General features: G+C 43.3%; 1 long non-coding RNA gene across 1 annotated transcript in view; it reads right to left on the reverse strand.

Moving 5' to 3' along the window:
• The window catches only part of LOC132819375 (uncharacterized), a 32,725-nt gene extending 14,757 nt beyond the window's left edge, over positions 1–17,968 (reverse strand). Inside the window, exons 1-2 of the long non-coding RNA XR_009645072.1 lie at positions 17,802–17,968; positions 2,713–2,814 (exon numbers count right to left, since the gene is read on the reverse strand). This is a non-coding gene — a long non-coding RNA (uncharacterized LOC132819375). The remainder of the gene's footprint in view (positions 1–2,712; positions 2,815–17,801) is intronic.
• Positions 17,969–18,018: the final 50 nt, after the last annotated feature.

Below are 18,018 nucleotides of genomic sequence, written 5' to 3' on the forward strand. Positions count from 1 at the left end.
CCCATCTCCTGCGGCTCCATACAAAGGCTGTCTTGCTGATCTTTGAGGGGCCCTGTTCTCTCCCTAGTGACCCTTTTTTCATTAATGTATTTGTAAAAAAAACCCTTTGGATTCTCCTTAATCCTATTTGCCAACGATATTTCATATCCCCTGTTTACCCTCCTGATTTCCCTCTTAAATATATCTACCAGGAATATACTTAATAATTTGCTGAATGGAGGATAGCTAATGTCCTTCCTTTTTTCAAGAAGGGCAGCAGAGATAGGCCAGATAATTATAGATCAGTTTTTCTGACATCAGCGATAGGGAAATTAGTGGGATAAATTCTGAACAACAGGAATAATCAATAGTTGGAAGGCAGGGATTAACTAAAATAGTCAACATGGATTTGTTTAGTGAGATCCTGTCTAACAAATTTGAGTATTTTTTAAAAAGGTGAGTAAATATATTGAGGGTAGTGCAGTTGTTGTGATTTAGATGTTTGAAAAGGTACCACAGAAGGCTAGACCAAAAGGTAAGAGCTCACAAAATCCAAGGCAAGTTGGCAAACTGGATCAAAACCTGGCTTAGAAATGGAGTCCAATGGTGAAGAGTTGTTTTTCTTAATTGGAAGCCAGTGACCAGCAATGTACCACAGAGTTCTTGCTGTTTGTTATGTACATTAGCAACTTGAATGTGGAAAGTATAAGTAGTAAGTTTGCAGGTGACCTGAAAATTGGTAATGAGGAGGATGGTCTCAGGCTACAGTCTGATATCAATCAGCTGGAAAATTGGGCAGAGCTAAAGCAGATGGAATTTAATCCTGATAAGTGCAAGGATGCATACTTTAGGGAGGTCCCTAGGGAACACTAAGGAACAAAAGGACCCTGGTGTATAAGTACATCGATCGCTGAAACTGTCAGCACAGACAGGGTGGTGATGAGGCCTATGTGATGCTTGCCTTTATTAGCTGGAACATAGCATAAAGGAGCAAGGACACTTTGTTACAACTTTCTAAAACATTAGTTAGGCCACAGAGTACTGTGCATAGTTCTGGTCACCACACTATCGGAAGAATTGATTGCACTAGAGAGGGTGCATAGGAGATTCACCAGGATGTTGCCTGGAGTGAAGAGAATTAATTATGAGGAAAGATGGATAGATTGAGTTTGTTTTCTTTGGAGCAAAGGAGCCTGGGGAGGATGGAATTGATTTGGGGTATACCAAATTATGAAATGCATTGATGGAGTAGATCATGAGAATTTCTTCCATAAATTTAAGATGACCGAGTGGTTTAGAGGAGATCTGAGAAATTTTTTTCACCCAGAGCATGGTAGATACATAGAATATGCTGCTTGTGGTTGAGGCAGATACTTTTGCCACATTTAAGAAGCACCTGGATGAGCATTTAAAATGCTCCAAATGGACCAAATGCAAGTAAATGAGATTAGTTTGGTGCTGGTGTACTCTTAACTCCCCAGGGTAGACCTAGCCAGAGTATGATTAATCTTCTTCCTCCACCAAGGAAGTGCCCTATTAATCCAATTATCCCTCCGCACATAATTCCCCATTGTACATTCTCTTCATCACAAAGGTCACCCATTTCCAGCCCTGCAATATTATTAATCAGAAGGGTGGCAATATTACTTGCAGAGGTAATAAGAGCTAGTGCTATAAACTATAGAATTCTAACACTGATTCATGATTTGGTACTTTATTATATACCTGGTTACATTAAACCTAATTTCACATTAGCCAAGTGGTGGCTATGCATAAAGATATTTCATCATCAAAAGTTCCTCATCCTTACGAGCACAAATAATGGCTACAATTTTTAAAAAGTATTTTGGAACGTTTCTCAAAGTATGCTTAAGTAATTTCAAAGCTTTAATCTCAACCCATATTTTTACTTTTCAGGAATCTAAGATTGCTACTCTCAATCCAATTAAGACTTGCCACATTTTCAATGCCACTCCTACTCCACCAACCTACGTCATGCTTTGAAAATAGAAGATGTTGCAAACATGGTTCCTCCATGACATTGGCTCTTTTAGGGTTGAAGAGAACAACTAAATATGTTCTATGTAGGATAATGGGACTACATAGTTGTAATTTAGTTGAAATCATGTGGCTCAGTTGAAGTAAAGTTACTGTGGAACTCATTGTTGCTGTTATGTCTGTTATCTACAAATACGTTTTTGAGGATAGATTTGCAGGAAAGATTTGATAGGAAAAGAAGCTATAATTTCACAGACTTGATTGTTATCCTCTGTGATGTGAATCATACATAAGTTTCATGCAGTTAGATGGCAATAATGTACATTCTTCCTAAAAGGCGGAGACTTAAGATCAAAACTAATTAATTCAATTCTTGTGGAATTAATCAAATTAACTTTTTGGTGAACAGAGTTTGCTGAATTGTGACAATATAATTACTGGAATTCTTTTAGTCAACCTTAAAGTACGCAAGCATGCATCAATAGTGAACAGTTCAATGAAAGGTATTTTATTATCATAACCATTATTTTTAAATTGATGCAACACTGCAATGTGAGGCATTAATGTACAATGGTGACAATCAGACTTTTGAAAAATGTGGTTACAAATCTACATACATTATCCTAAAAAAGTACTTACTAACCAGATAAAAGTGAATAACTTAATGGATAATGCAGTAAAAACTTTGCAACTGACACTAGGCTTTATAATGTTCAATGAAGATCATAAGATTACCTTGACTATCCAGTGAGTACAAATTGGACTGAACGTTTTGGAAGAAGTTACTGCTTCTGCCTAGGATGCTGTGCAGCCAACATGCTGAAGAAACCACGAGATCTGGTTTAGAGAAGAAAATGGAACAACTGAGATGAATAGACGTTTTCTTTATTATGACTATTGGAATCTCATAGGTAAATAAATGAGATGTAATTTTTCAACATGTGGCTGCTGTCTGAGAAGTATCATACGATATAGTGGGAAATCAGAAACAACTGTCTGTGACTTAGCCAAATACATGAGTGTTTTTTCCAGGAAAGTAAACAACTGTGGATGTTCTCCAAAAGAATGATGGAAATATGGTCTACAAAATATCATCAGCATGGAACCCTCAACTAAATACTGAAAGCATGAACTGGTCTCAACTCCGAGATGCCTTTGTGCTTTTTTTTTGGAAATACTACCTACATGTATTGCTGCTATTGATCTGGAAGGGAACCCTGTGTTTTGTTGAAGTTCTCATTACATCTGTCAGCACATTCCTGATTCTGTCTTAATAAAGAATTTCTGTGCTCAGCACAAGTAGATTCACAGAAAGGCATAGGAAGGTTATCATTAGATAGTTAACATTCTTCACAAGAGAGGTCTCGTCCTTCCATCAGCTAATAAACAAATCCCATTTCACACAGCTGAATGTTCAGGATCTCTGCTGTAAACAAAAAAAGTGCTGAGCATGATTTAGATAAAGCACTTGGAATGGATACTTTACCACCAAATGATTGAGGAGAATGGAACAAAATTTACTGTTTTTTTAAAAAAAAATCAGAATATCTAAAAAAAACAGAGAAGCAGTTCAAACCAAATATACCACACCCCATTTATACTGAACAGACTTAATCCCTTCTTGTTCGGTGAGTGCTAGAGAGGATGGACCACATTGCTTACGTTTCTCTTTCTGTTCTAAATCCATCTGTACTTGTTAGTTATGCAGAACAACACAATTGTTGTGACTAGCATTGAGTTCCCATCAGACTCATTACCCCGTTGGCCAGGCTTATTCCCAAAATGCTGCAGGAAAGAATGCGACAAGTCTAACTGTAAACCACAAAAAGACAGTGCACTGTTTTGTGATGGTGAAAACTTGCACTGTCACCATACATGTTGACTAAGCAACTGTGGAGTTCAGATCCCTTGGAACAAATTATGTATGTTCTTCATGTAGAACTATGGAAGTAACTAACATTTCAGAAGTTTCAAAAACAGCCTAATTAATTTTGTAACAGTTCACCACATATGGAGAAAGTAAGTTGCAACATAAATTTGAGACTTTTACCCAGATTCAAAATAGTCAAACCCAACAAAAGAAAAATGCGACTGTCAATTTTGTTACAATCTTTAGTGCGTATAATACTGCACAATTAAATACAGCCAATGTATGGCAATTAGATTAATGAGTGGTGTATATTTTTCATGTGAAGATTTGTGAGAAATATTTATAGCTTGATTGGTGGTCAAATGTCTATCTGTTTTCCTATTTAAATCACGATTTGTAGCTTGGTAAAGGTGGAGTATTGATCATTTTCAAAATCTGTAACTGCTGTAGTTTAAGTCCCATTGTTTTGTACTGCACTGTGAGTGTTTCATGTAAAACATATGTAAATAGCAATCTGTTACTGAAATGTAATATGATGATGTATCTTTGAAGAAAAATATTATATTAAAAAACTAGTTGGCAGAGTTAGGAGGACCTGCCTGTGTAAGGAAGCCCCATAAGCTGAGGGAATTATTTGAATTAAAAATTGAATATCTGCTATTTCTAAATACTCATTCCCATCACTTCCACCTTAAGGAAAAAGGAGCATGTCTGTGGATGTAGATGAGTGAGCATAAACTTTTTAAACATTCAGTTCCCATATGTCTCTCTTCCTTCAGCTCGTTACAGAGATGGAGGAATTCAAAGTAAAAACTGTACTTTGAGAGTAAAAATGATTTGAATAAATAATTTAGGCTGAGAAACAACATGACTGTTTCCTATCTTCATACAAATAAGTTTTCTTTGTATTCATTGTTTGAAATACATTTTAAACATGTATAAAGAATTATCAGAGCACCAAGGGTCAAGTGATGCCATCTTAAGCAATATTTTAACTGGCTGAGATGAAAGCAAACAGTCTATAAGAAAGGCACAATTGTTAATACCTTAAGTGTGAAACTTAAGTTGGAATAAAGCCGTTAGAATATCCAACTTGTTCCTCTTGGAAAGAGGAACAAGAAAGCGTTTTTGAAAAACTCTATTTAGGATGGAGTCATAACCTTCTACTTGAATTCTGAAACCTTCAGATACATATAAAACTCATACTACTTCTCAGAATGTTGTCAATTACTTGTTAACTTTTTATAGTCCTTATAGGGAAGATGTTCCCACCTGATATCATAGAATCCCTGCAGTGTGGAAACACGCTATTTGGCCAAACAAGTCTACACTGACCCTCTGAAGAGTAACCCACCCAGACCCGTTCCCCTCCCCTATCACCCTACATTCAGCCTTAACTAATGCACCTAACCTACATATCCCTGAACACTACGGCCAATTTAGCTTGATCAATTCACCTAAACTGCACATCTTTAGACTGTGGGAGGAGACTGGAGTACCTAGAGAAAACCCACGCAGGCAAGGGGCGAATGTGCCTACTCCACACATACAAATCGCCCGAGGCTGCAATCAAACCTGGGTCACTGGTGTTGTGAGGCAGCAGTGCTAACCCAAGAGGCACTGTGTCACCCCTTTTGAAACAATGTGAGACATCAACATGAAAATATAAATGTGAAAGTTTTAAAAATCAATAAAATTCAATCAGTAGGTATAATCATCTTGAGAATTATCAGTTTTTAAAATGTTCTTAGATTGTAACCTAACTTCAGCAAACACAACAGGCATGTAGTTAAAATGGGAGCCAGGCACTTTTTGGTGAAACATGTGTTCCAATTGATGTGCTGTTGTTTTAACACCACTGTTGTTGGTGTCCAGAAAGCACCACGACTTTCATTGAAATTTAGAAGTCTGATTGCTGTGCTATATTTATAGTCTCTTGACTTTAAATTGGGTTGATAAAGTCAAGCTCCGTGCCAAATCCACCAGTGACACCTAGTGGCAGAGAACACTGTGACCTGAAGAGTTGATGTAATTTGAATTTTTCATTACTTTAGTTTCCTCTGGCTTCCAATGAAGAAATATTCAGTGTTCTCTTTCCCAGTTTTCTTCCCCTTCTGGTAATCATTATCCATGCCTGCTATGCATTGTTGCCCACAAATCTCTGTGATTCTGGATGTGCAGCGAGGTGGTGGTGGCAGCAGGGGTTGGAATGCACTTCAGGGCAAACCAAATCGATAACTGGATTGGTGATACATTGGGGCTGGGAGAGTGGGCAGCGGAGCTGGCCAAGGGGGAGGTAATTATGGCCAGATTGAGTGCAAGGAACATTCGGGTTGCTGGCTCCACATACAGTTGAGCATGGGAATCTTCCAACTATACGGAACCACACTGTGCCATGTGGGAACAGACTGTGGTGAGTAGAGTTCAGAGTTGTTCAAAAATGAAGGATACACAATTATGAGCCATCAGCTTAGTAATTAGAACTCTAATCCCCTTGTAAACTCTCCCCCACACATATGCAGGCAGACACAGCCAGAGGAAAGCATGGGTATTATGGACATTGACAAAGACTGGGAAAGCAATTTTGTGGCAACACAGGAGGATTCTTATGATCTTGTGCTAGTTAGATTGCTGCATCATTCTTCTCCAGAAGCTTTCACTCATTTGCAGGGGACACAGGAGGACCTGTGTTCACACTTCTAAACTACTCTGTCTTATTTGTCAAGAATCACAGCTTGGAGAAACTGCCAAAGGAAAAATACATCGGTTTTCCTCAGATCTGAAGTTGATTTTGCTGCAGAGAACAGGCACAGCTCCTGACTTGTTTTCTCTGTATCTTGTTCACAATTCCAAGCTGGAAGAAGTGAGGACTGCAGATGCTGGAGACCAGAGTTGAAAAATGTGGTGCTGGAAAAACACAGCAGGTCAGGCAGCATCTGAGGTGCAGGAGAATCGACATTTCAGGCATAAGCCCTTCTTCAGGAATGAGGCTGGTGTGCCAAGCGGGCTGAGATAAAGGGTAGGGGGGAGGGAATTAGGGGGAAGGGGCACTGGGAATACGATAGGTGGAGGGTGAAGGTGATAGGATAGAGAAGGGGTGGAGGCGGAGAGGTTGGGAAGAAGATTGTAGGTCAAGAGGGCGGTGCTGAATCTGGGATTGGGACTGAGATAAGGTGGGGGAAGGGGAAATGAGGAAGCTGGACAAATCTACATTCATCCCGTGTGGTTGGAGGGTTCCTAGGCGGAAGATGAGGCGCTCTTTTATAACAAACCGACCGACTTCCACAGCTACCTAGATTACACCTCCTCCCACCCTGCCCCCTGTAAAAACACCATCCCATATTCCCAATTCCTTCGCTTCCGCTGCATCTGCTCCCAGGAGGACCAATTCCACTACCGAACAACCCAAATGGCCTCCTTCTTCAAAGACCGCAATTTCCCCTCCGACGGTCGACGATGCCCTCCACCGCATCTCCTCCACTTCCTGCACCTCCATCCTTGAACCCCGCCTCTCCAATCGCCACCAGGACAGAACCCCACTGGTCCTCACCTTCCACCCCACCAACCTCCGGATACATCGTATCATTCTCCGTCATTTCCACCACCTTCAAACTGACCCCACCACCAGGGATATATTTCCCTCCCCACCCCTATCAGCATTCAGGAGAGACCACTCCTTCTGCAACTCCGTCAGGTCCACACCTCCCACCAACCCAACCTCCACTCCCGGCACCTTCCCCTGCAACCTCAAGAAGTGCAAAACTTGCGCCCACACCTCCCCCCTCACTTCCCTCCAACGCCCCAGTGGATCCTTCCATATCTGTCACAAATTCACCTGCAGCTCTACACACACCATTTACTGTATCCGCTGCATCCGGTGTGATCTCCTCTACATCAGGGAGACAGACCGCCTACTTGCAGGACATTTCAGAGAATACCTCTGGGACACCCGCACCGATCAACCCAACCGCCCCGTGGCTGAACACTTTAACTCCCCTTCCCACTCTGCCAAGGACATGCAGGTCCTTGGCTTCCTCCATTGCCAGACCCTGACCACACGATGCCTGGAGTAAGAGCACCTCATCTTCCACCTAGGAACTCTCCAACCACACGGGATAAATGTAGATTTCACCAGCTTTTCCCCTCCCCCCACCTTATCTCAGTCCCAACCCCCGGATTCAGCACCGCCCTCTTGACTTGCAATCTTCTTCCCGACCTCTCTGCCCCCACCCCCTCTCTGGCCAATCACCCTCACCCTCACCTCCTTCCACCGCCCAGCGCCCCTCCCCCAAATTCCCTCCCCCCTATCCTTTATCTTAGCCCGCTTGGCACATCAGCCTCATTCCTGAAGAAGGCCTTATGTCCGAAACGTCGATTCTCCTGCTCCTCAGATGCTGCCTGGCCTGCTGTGTTTTTCCAGCACCACATTTTTCAACACAATTCCAAGCTGTTCAGTTTACCTGAAAACCAATCACAGAGTTGTTGCTAGGTAGAAAGCCTTTAATAACTGGTCACTGATCCACAGATCAATCGGGTGCTTGTTGCCATCTGAATCTCTATTTGTATTCAACCTTCAGCTCCAGCTCATCTGCAAACTACACTTCGACTACTGCTGGACCCAGCAGCTGTGTAAACAGTGTTTACAATGAGTATTAGGTTACTTGCTTTCAAGTCCTTTTCTCATTTTAGTCTATAATTAAAAATGCAGAAAAATTAAAAGACACAGCCTTTATACTAACAACTTCGTCCAAACTAATATATATTAGTGCTATTTTATTTTTTTGCTCACATCTGTAGTAAGTTATAGCCTTTATTTCCTGACATTGCCCTCTTCCTTAAGAATATGTAATATACCTGGGTTTTGATTTACTTCTCCTTTTCACATAAGAAAATGGCCTGAAAATCCAGTAACAGCACATGTAACTACCACTTACTGCTTATGGAACATGGCCATTGATAATAAGGTTTATTAATATATTTTACCACTTCATAATTTGTAAAAATGGAAACTTCAGTGAATACTTTATGGTGTAGTGGTTCTGTTCGCCGAGCTGGAAGTTTTTGTTGCAAACGTTTCGTCCCCTCTCGCAGGAGGCTCCACAGCACTGATGATGTCTCCTAGCCAGGGGACGAAACGTTTGCAACAATAACTTCCAGCTCGGTGAACAGAACCACTACAACAAGCACCCGAGCTACAAATCTTCGCACAAACTTTGAATACTTTACGGTGGTGGCCTAAAAATACCACTTTACTGATTGCTTCACCTGACCATCATGACATATTACACCGCTATAAAACTTTTTATATTCTTTCATGGGGGATGTGGCCTTTTTTGACTTAGTCTGCATTTATTACCCGTCCCCAATTGCCCTTGAGAAGGTGGTGGTAAGCTGTCTTTTTGAACTACTGCGTGTCCATTTACTGCATGGGCACCCACAATTCTATGAGGGAGGAACTTCCAGATTTTGACCACCAACAATGAAGGAACTGTGAAACATTTCCAATTCAGATTGGTAAGTGAGTTATAGGGGATCTTGCGGGTGCTGGTGTTCCCATGTATCTGTAGAACTGGTCTTTCTGGGTGGCAGTAGATGTGGATTTGAAATATTTCAAAGGTTCTTAGGGTGTTTCAATTTAATCATGGAATCCTGCTGCTTATTTTCTTACCTTTGGTTCTTCCCTGCTTTATGGTCTTTAAATGTTTGTGGTCTGTCAACAGATCATGATATTACATATTTGGGCGGTTGCTTTAACCGAAACACTACCTGGGTAGTGTCTTCCACCCATCCTCCTCCTCTAAGCAAAAGAAAACTTCTGCACATTGATTGGTAAGGTGACAGGTGTTTTTTCTTGTGTTTCATTTTTCAGCAGTCTATTTGGGAATTTAGTATAGTGGGAATGGAGGTTAGGGCAGTTGAATGTTCCTCCTGGGATGTAAGGGTCACCTCTCGTGTCCCTGCTCACTTCACCTGCGGGAAGTGCACCCAACTCCAGTTCCTCGAGAACCGTGTTAGGGAACTGGAGGTGGAGCTGGATGAATTTTGGATCATTCGGGATGTGGACGAGGTTATTGAGAGGAGTTACAGGGAGGTAGTTATTCCATAGCCATGTGAAGAAGGTGGATGGGTTACTGAAAGGGAACCGGCAGGCAGTGCAGGGATCTCCTCTGGTGCTTCCCCTCAACAACAAGTATACCGTTTTGGATTCTGTTGCGGGGGGAGGGGGAATGAATTACCAGGGGTAAGCAATGGGGCACAGATCCCTGGTGGAGTCTGTTCCTGTTGCTCAGAGGGGAAGGGGGAAGAGGATTTCTTTTTGATTAGGTTAGATTAGATTCCCTCCAGTGTGGAAACAGGCCCTTCGGCTCAACAAGTCCACACGACCCTCCGAAGAATAACCTACCCAGACCTATTTCCCTCTGACTAATGCACCTAACACTATGGGCAAATTAGCATGGCCAATTCACCTGACCTCTCCTGAGGTCCTCACCAGTACCCACCCACTGACACTCTCTCTCACACTGACATTTCTCCTTTGAATCCTCCCACTTCCTCCAGATGAAAGAGGTAGCCATGGGCACCTGCGTGGACCCCAGATATGTCTGTCTGTTTATCAGCTACTTAGAACAGTCTATCTTCTGGAGTTACACCGGCACCACTCTCCACTTTTTCCTCTGCCACATTGATGACCGCATCGGCGCCACCTCATGTTCCAGCGAGGAGATTGAACAGTTCATCAACTTCACCAACACATTCCATCCCAATCTTAAATTCACCAGGACCATCTCTGACACCTTTCTCCCCTTCCTTGACCTCTCCATCTCCATCAACCATAACTGACTCAACACTGGCATTTTCTACAAACCCACCAACTCCCATAGCTACCTGGATTACACCTCTTTCCACCCTGCATCCTGCAAAACTGCTATCCTGTATTCCCAATTCCTTCATCTCTGCCACATCTGCTCCCAGGAGGACCAGTTCCACCATAGAACACACCAGATGGCCTCCTTCTTTCAAGACCCGCAATTTCCCCTCCCACATGTTTGATGATACCGTCCAACACATCTCATCCACATACTTCACCTCCGCCCTCGAACTCCACCCCTCCAACCACAACAAGGACAGAACCCCCGGTCCTCACCTTCATTGCCTCCAACATCCATATACATCGCATCATCCGTCGACATTTCCACCACCAACAAACAGACCCCACTACCAGAAATATATTTCCCTCCCACCCCTATCTGCTTTCCGTAAAGACCATTCCTTTGCAACTACCTGGCCAGGTCTACACCCCCTGACAACCCACCCTCCCCTCCTGGCACCTTCGCCTACCACCGCAGAAATTGCAAAACCTGCACCCATACACCCCCCCCCTCCCTGCCACGCCCCCCCCGACCTCTCACCCCCCTCAACTCCATCCAAGGCCCCAAAGGAGCCTTCCACATCCATCAAACTTTCACCTGCACTTCCACACATGTACTGTATCCGTTGCTCCAGATGCAGGCTCCTCTACATTGGGGAGACTGGCTGCCTTCTCGCAGAGTGATTCAAAGAACATCACCGGGACACCTGCACTAAGCAACCCAACCACCCCATGGCCAAACACTTCAACTCCCCCTCCCACTCTGCTGAGGACATGCAGGTCCTAGGCCTCCTCCATCATCACTCCCTTACCATCCGACACCTGGAGGAAGAACGTCTCATCTTCTGCCTTGGGACCCTCCAACCCCATGGCATCAATGTGGATTTCACCAGTTTCCTCATTTTACCCTCCCCCCACGTTATCCCAGACCCAACCTTTCAGCTCAGCACCACCTTCATGACTTGTCCCATCTGTCAATTTTCCATCCCACCTATCCACTCCATCCTCCTCTCCGACCTATCATCTTCACCCCCACCTCCGACCACCAATTGCACTCTCAGCTACTTTCCCCGCAGCCCCACCCCCCTCCTATTTATCTCGCCACCCCCGAGACTCCCAGCCTCATTCTTGATGAAGGGCTTTTGCCCAAAACATCAATTTTCCTGCTCCTTGGATGTTGCCTGACCTGCTGTGCTTTTCCAGCGCCATTCTAATCTTGATTCTAATCTCCAGCAACTGCAGTACCCACTTTCACCAAATTTACCTGACCTCCACATCTTTGGATTGTGGGAGGAAGCTGTTGCACCCAGAAGAAACCCATGCAGACACAGGGAGAATGTGCAAACTCTACACAGTCGCCTGAGGCTGGAATCAAACCTGGGTCCCTGGCGCTGTGAGGCAGCAGTGCTAACCACTGAGCCACCATGCTGCCAAAATGGTGTTTCCACCCGAGGAGTAGTGCTATAGTCATTGGGACTCCATAGTTAGGGGGACAGATAGAAGGTTTTGTGGGAACGAGAGCGACTCACGATTGGTGTGTTGCCTCCAAGGGACAGAGTTCATGTTTTTGGGATCCTTGAGGGGGAGGGGTGCAACCCCAAGTTGTGGTCCACATGGGCACCCACAACATAGATAGGTAGAGACATGGGGATCTAAGGTAGAAATTCAGGGAGCTAGGGGTGAAGTTTAGAGCTAGAACAAACAGAGTTGTTATCTCTGGTTTGTTGCCCGTGCCACGTGCTAGTGAAATGAGGAACAGGGAGAGCACAGAGCTGAACATGTGGGCTGCAGCGATGGTTCAGGCGGGAGGGTTTTGAATTCTTTGAGCTCTTTCTTTGGAAGGTGAGACCTCTACGAACAGGATGGTCTTCACCTGAACCAGAGGGGTACCAATATCCCGGGGAGGAAATTTGCTAATGCTCTTTGGGGGCATTTAAACTAATGCAGCGGGGGATGGGAACCTGAATTGTAGTTCCAGTGTACAGGAGATTGAGGGTAGTGAAGTCAGAGATAAGTTTACAAAGTTGCGAGAGAGAACCGGCAAGCAAGACATTGGTTTGAAATGTGTGTACTTCAATGCCAGGAGTATCTGGAATAAGGCGGGTGAACTTGCTGCATGGGTTGGTACCTGGGATTTCGATGTTTGGCCATTTCAAAGACATGGCTAGAGGAGGGACAAGAATGGTTATTGCAGATTCCAGAATTTAGCTGTTTCAGTAAGAACAGAGAAGATGGTAAAAGGAGGAGGGTTGTGGCATTGTTAATCAAGGATAGTATTACAGCAGCTGAGATAATGTTTGAGGACTCATCCATTGAGGTAGTTTGGGCTAAGGTTAGAAACAGGAAAGGAGAGGTCACCCTGTTGGGAATTTTCTGTTGGCTTCCAAATTGTTCCAGGGATATGGAGGAAAGAATAGCAAAGATGATTCCTGATAGGAGTGAGAGTAACAGGGTAGTTGTTATGGAGGACTTCAACTTCCCCAATATTGACTGGGAATATTATAGTTCAAGTAGTTTAGATGGGTCAGTTTTTGTTCAATGTGTGCAGGAGGGTTTTCTGACAGTATGTGGACAGGCCAACAAGGGACAATGCCATATTGGATTTGGTACTGGGGAATGAACCCGGCCAGGTATTAGATTTGGAGATAGGTGAGCACTTTGGCAATAGTGACCACAATCTGGTTATGTTTACAATAGCAATGAGAAGGGATAGGTATATACCGCAGGGCAAGAGGTATAACTGGGGGAAAGGCAATTATGATGTGATTAGACAAGATTTAGGATACATAGGCTGGGGAAGGAATCTGCAGGGATGGACACACTTGAAATGTGAAGCTTATTTAAGGAACAGCTGGTCCTTGATAAGTATATATCAATCAGACAGGGAGGTAGTTGTTGAGAGAGGGAGCCATGGTTTACTAAAGAAGTTGAAGCTCTTGTCAAGAGGAAGAGGAAGGCTTATGTGAGGATGAGGCATGAAGGCTCAGTTCGAGGGCTTGAGAGTTTTAAGTTCACCAGAAAAGATCTAAAGAGAGGGCTAAGAAGGGGACATAGAAGTTGTTGGCAGATAGGATCAAGGCGTGGTGGCACAGTGGTCAGCACTGCTGCCTCACAGCGCCAGAGACCCAGGTTCAATTCCCGCCTCAGGCGACTGACTGTGTGGAGTTTGCACATTCTCCCCGTGTCTGCGTGGATTTCCTCCGGGTGCTCCGGTTTCCTCCCACAGTTCAAAGATGTGCAGGTCAGGTGAATTGACCATGCTAAATTGCCCATAGTGTTAGGGGCAGAGGTAAATGTAGGGGAATGGGTCTGGGTGGGTTGTACTTCGGTGGGTTGGTGTGGACTTGTTGGGCCAAAAGGCCTGTTTCCACACTGTAAGTAATCTAATCTAAGGCCTATAGGTATATCAGGAATAAAAGAATGACTAGAGTAAGAATAGGGCTGATCAAAGACAGTAGTGGGAAGTTGTGTGTGGAATCTGAGGACATAGGTGAACCACTTAATGAATACTTTTCATTCGTATTCACATTGTTGTGAGAATACAGAGATACAGACTGCAAGATTAGACGGGATTGTGGCGGTCAAAGAGCAATTTTGGAAAGTTTGAAAATAGATAATAGCCCTGGATAAGAGCTGGATTGGATTTATCCTTGAATTCTCTGGGAAACCAGGGAGGAGATTGCAGAGCCTTTGGTTTTGATCTTTACGACAGAAGATGGAGGATAGCAAATGTTGCTCCCTTGTTTAAGAAGGGGAGTAGGGACAACTCTAGTAATTATAAGCCAATGAGCCTTAATTTGGTGTGGTTCAGGTGGTGGAAAAGATTATAAGAGATAGGATTTATAGTCATCTAGAAAGGAATAATTTGATTAGGGATAATCAACATGGTTTTGTGAAGGGTAGATCGTACCTCATGAACCTTATTGAGTTCTTCGAGAAGGTGACAAAACAGGTGGATGAAGGTCAAGCGGTTGACATGGTGTGTATGGAATTCAGTAAAGCATTTGATAAGGTTCTACATGGTAGGCTATTGCACAAAATATGGAGTCTCGGGATTGAAGATGATGTAGTGGTTTGGATCAGAAATTGGCTAGCTGAAAGAAGACTGAGGGTGGTGGTTGATGGGAAATATTCATCCTGGAATTCAGTTACCACTGGTGTGCTGTTTTGGGGCCACTGCTTTTTGTCATTTTTATGAATGATCTGAATGTGGGAGTAGGAGGATGGGTTAGAAAATTTGCAGATGACACTAAGGTAGGCAGAATTGTGGATAGTGTCAAAGGATGCTTTGGGTTACAGAGGGACATAGATAATGTGCAGAGCTGGGCTGAGAAGTGGCAAATGGAGTTAAATGCACAAAAGTGTGAGGTAGTTCACTTCAGAAGAAGTAACAGGAATGCAGAGTCCTGGGCTAATGGTAAAATTCTTGGTAGTGTAGATGAATGAAGTGATCTCGGTGTCTAAGTACATAAATCCCTGAACGTTGCCACCCAGGTTGATAGGGTTGTTCAGAAAGCATATGATGTGTCAGCATATATTGGTTAGGGGATTGAGTTTCGGAGCCACGAGGTCATTCTTCAGAAGTGCAAGACACTGGTAAGGCCGGACCTGGAGTAGTGCATACAGTTCTGGTCACATTATAGGAAGGGTGTGGAAGCTTTGGAAAGGGTTCAGAGGAGATTTACCAGAATGTTGCCTGGTATGGAGGGAAGGTCTTACGAGTAAAGGCTGAGGGAACTGAAGCTATTTTTGTTGGAGAGAAGAAGGTTGAGAGATGACTTAATCGAGATGTATAAGATAAACAGAGGGTTAGATAGGGTGGACAGTTAGACCCTTTTTCCTCGGATGGTGAAGGCTAACACGAGGGGACATAGCCTTAAATTGAGGGGTAATTCTCATAGGAGAGATATCAGGGGTAGTTTCTTTACTCAGAGGGTAGTGGCATAGAACGGCCTGCCTGTGACATTAGTAGACTTGCCAACATTAAAGGTATTTGAATGGCCATCGGACATACATATGGATAATAATGGAATGGTGTAGGTTAGATGGGCATCAGATTAATTTTACAGGTCAGCGCAACAGAGAGGGCTGAAGAGCCTGTACTGAGCTGTAATGTTCTATGCACTATCCAAACAATAATCTCTGGTCCAGTATTTCATAACTGGGATCATAACAATACACGTACCACTGCCTTGGTTAGGTCAGCTGCTGAATACCATATAAATGCAGGGCAACCACTGTATCCACGGAATCAGTTTCCGCGATTTCACTTACCCGCGGTTTGCCCCTGCCTAAAAATATTGCGTGCAACATTCCAGAATCAGGCACCAGGAGGCTGCCGGGGAGGTAAATTTCCCATTTAAACTACTATCCATGGTTTTGGGCATCCGTGGTAGGTCTTGGGACATATGCCCCGTGGATATGCAGGGACTACTGTAATTGTAAATAACCTGAAGACGAATCATTTTACTATTTTTCCCATCCTTTATCATGTAAATCTCCCTTCAGATCTCCTGCTTCCCCCCATAGTGCCAAACTATTATATTGTTTTATCTCATTCACTTCTATTGCCTTCACATTCCCCTTGTCTATTTGCCTGCTCCTTTATAATACTCTTCCTTTTATTTCTCTCATTCTCACGTTTTCTCATTCATTTTTTACATCCCAAAACACTTCGACTTGTTAAACTGTTGTACTTGGATTTCCTGGAGAGTTTGCAATCACGCAAGGACAAGTGAGGAGGGAGGTCTAGGGAGGTCATAACACCACGGAACGTAACAATGCAGTAGAAATCCCAATAAAGGGGAAGTGGGCACTGATGGTCTCTTTGACACCTGAAAAAATTAATTTGCTGCAATGAGAAAAGTGAACATTTTGTATGATTTTTCTCCTCGGTCATTTGCAGCATTTCCGTGAGATCACTTCATTCCTGCAGACTCCAAGAAAATCTTGAAGGGGTCGCATCTCTAGGTAGAACTGTAGAAAAATTAAAGCAGTAAAAGAGGCCATTTAGCCCATCATATCCACACTGGCTGAATAAACCAGCTGCCTACTCTAATCCCACATTTTATCCCAGTCCAGGTTATAAAAACACTACTGGTTTCCAATGACAGCTGCATCTGGTATCCAGTGCTGGTCAATCACAGAGGTTTCAGTTTGAAGGGGTGAAATGTTTCAAATATTGTCTTTCATGTCCAGAAGACAGTGGCATTGAAATATTGGAGATCGTGATGAATGATTCCAGAGCTGATCCTCAAACAATCCATCAAAAAACTTTTCTAAGACCTCGTATTTTTTCTGATATAATCCCATATTGACCCTGATATAATCCATCATTGACCCTGATATAATCCATCATTGACCCTAACATAATCCAGTTTTAATTCCCATACAATCCAACACAGCCATCCTGATTTAATCCAACCCCAATTCAATCCAGCCCAAATCCTGATATAATTCATGAATGAATGAATGATTTGTTATTGTCACAAAATCCTGATATAATCCAGCATTGATCCTGATGTAATTCAGAACACATGCTGATATAATTCAGCAGAGAAAACCCAACATATTTAGCACAGATCCTGAAACAGTTGGCACCAACCCTTGTAAAACCCAACGCTGATAAAATTAAAAAAACCGAAAGAACTGCGGATGTTGTAAATTAGAAAGCAAATCAGAAATTGCTGGAAAAGCTCAGCAGGTCTGGCAACATCTTTGGAGAGAAATCAGACTTAACGTTTCTGGTCCAGTAACCCTTCCTCAGAAATGGTAAAATCCAGTTTCGACCTAAAAGAATCCAGTACCGATCCTGGTGCTTTCAAACACTGGTCCTGATATAACCTTTATTGCTCTAGCATAATCCAGTACGAAATTCAGAAGGCACACGACATCAGGTTATGCTCCAACAGGGTTATTTGAAATCACAACTTTTCGGAGCTCGGCTCCCTCGTCAGGTGAAGCAGCAGCGCTTCGAAAGCTTGATGAAGGGCTTATGCCCGAAACGTCGAATTTCCTGTTCCTTGGATGCTGCCTGACCTGCTGCGCTTTTCCAGCAACACATTTTCAGCTCTTGTGACTTCTGACCTTGTTCACTACAGACCAACAACTGCATCTCCACATCAACACGAAATTCGATAAAGGCCAGCTGTTCCAATGCTGCACCGAACCTACAGCGATGCAGATACAACACTTAATGCTTTTAGAAAGAATGAGGGTCTGCAAGTTGTAACTTGCACCTTTCCCTGTGTAACGCTCTCTTGGTGGCTTCCAAACTATTTCTGGTCACGTGCACGCGGAGGAA

This window comes from Hemiscyllium ocellatum, chromosome 10 (assembly GCF_020745735.1).
Source record: "Hemiscyllium ocellatum isolate sHemOce1 chromosome 10, sHemOce1.pat.X.cur, whole genome shotgun sequence".
Lineage (NCBI taxonomy): Eukaryota > Metazoa > Chordata > Chondrichthyes > Orectolobiformes > Hemiscylliidae > Hemiscyllium > Hemiscyllium ocellatum.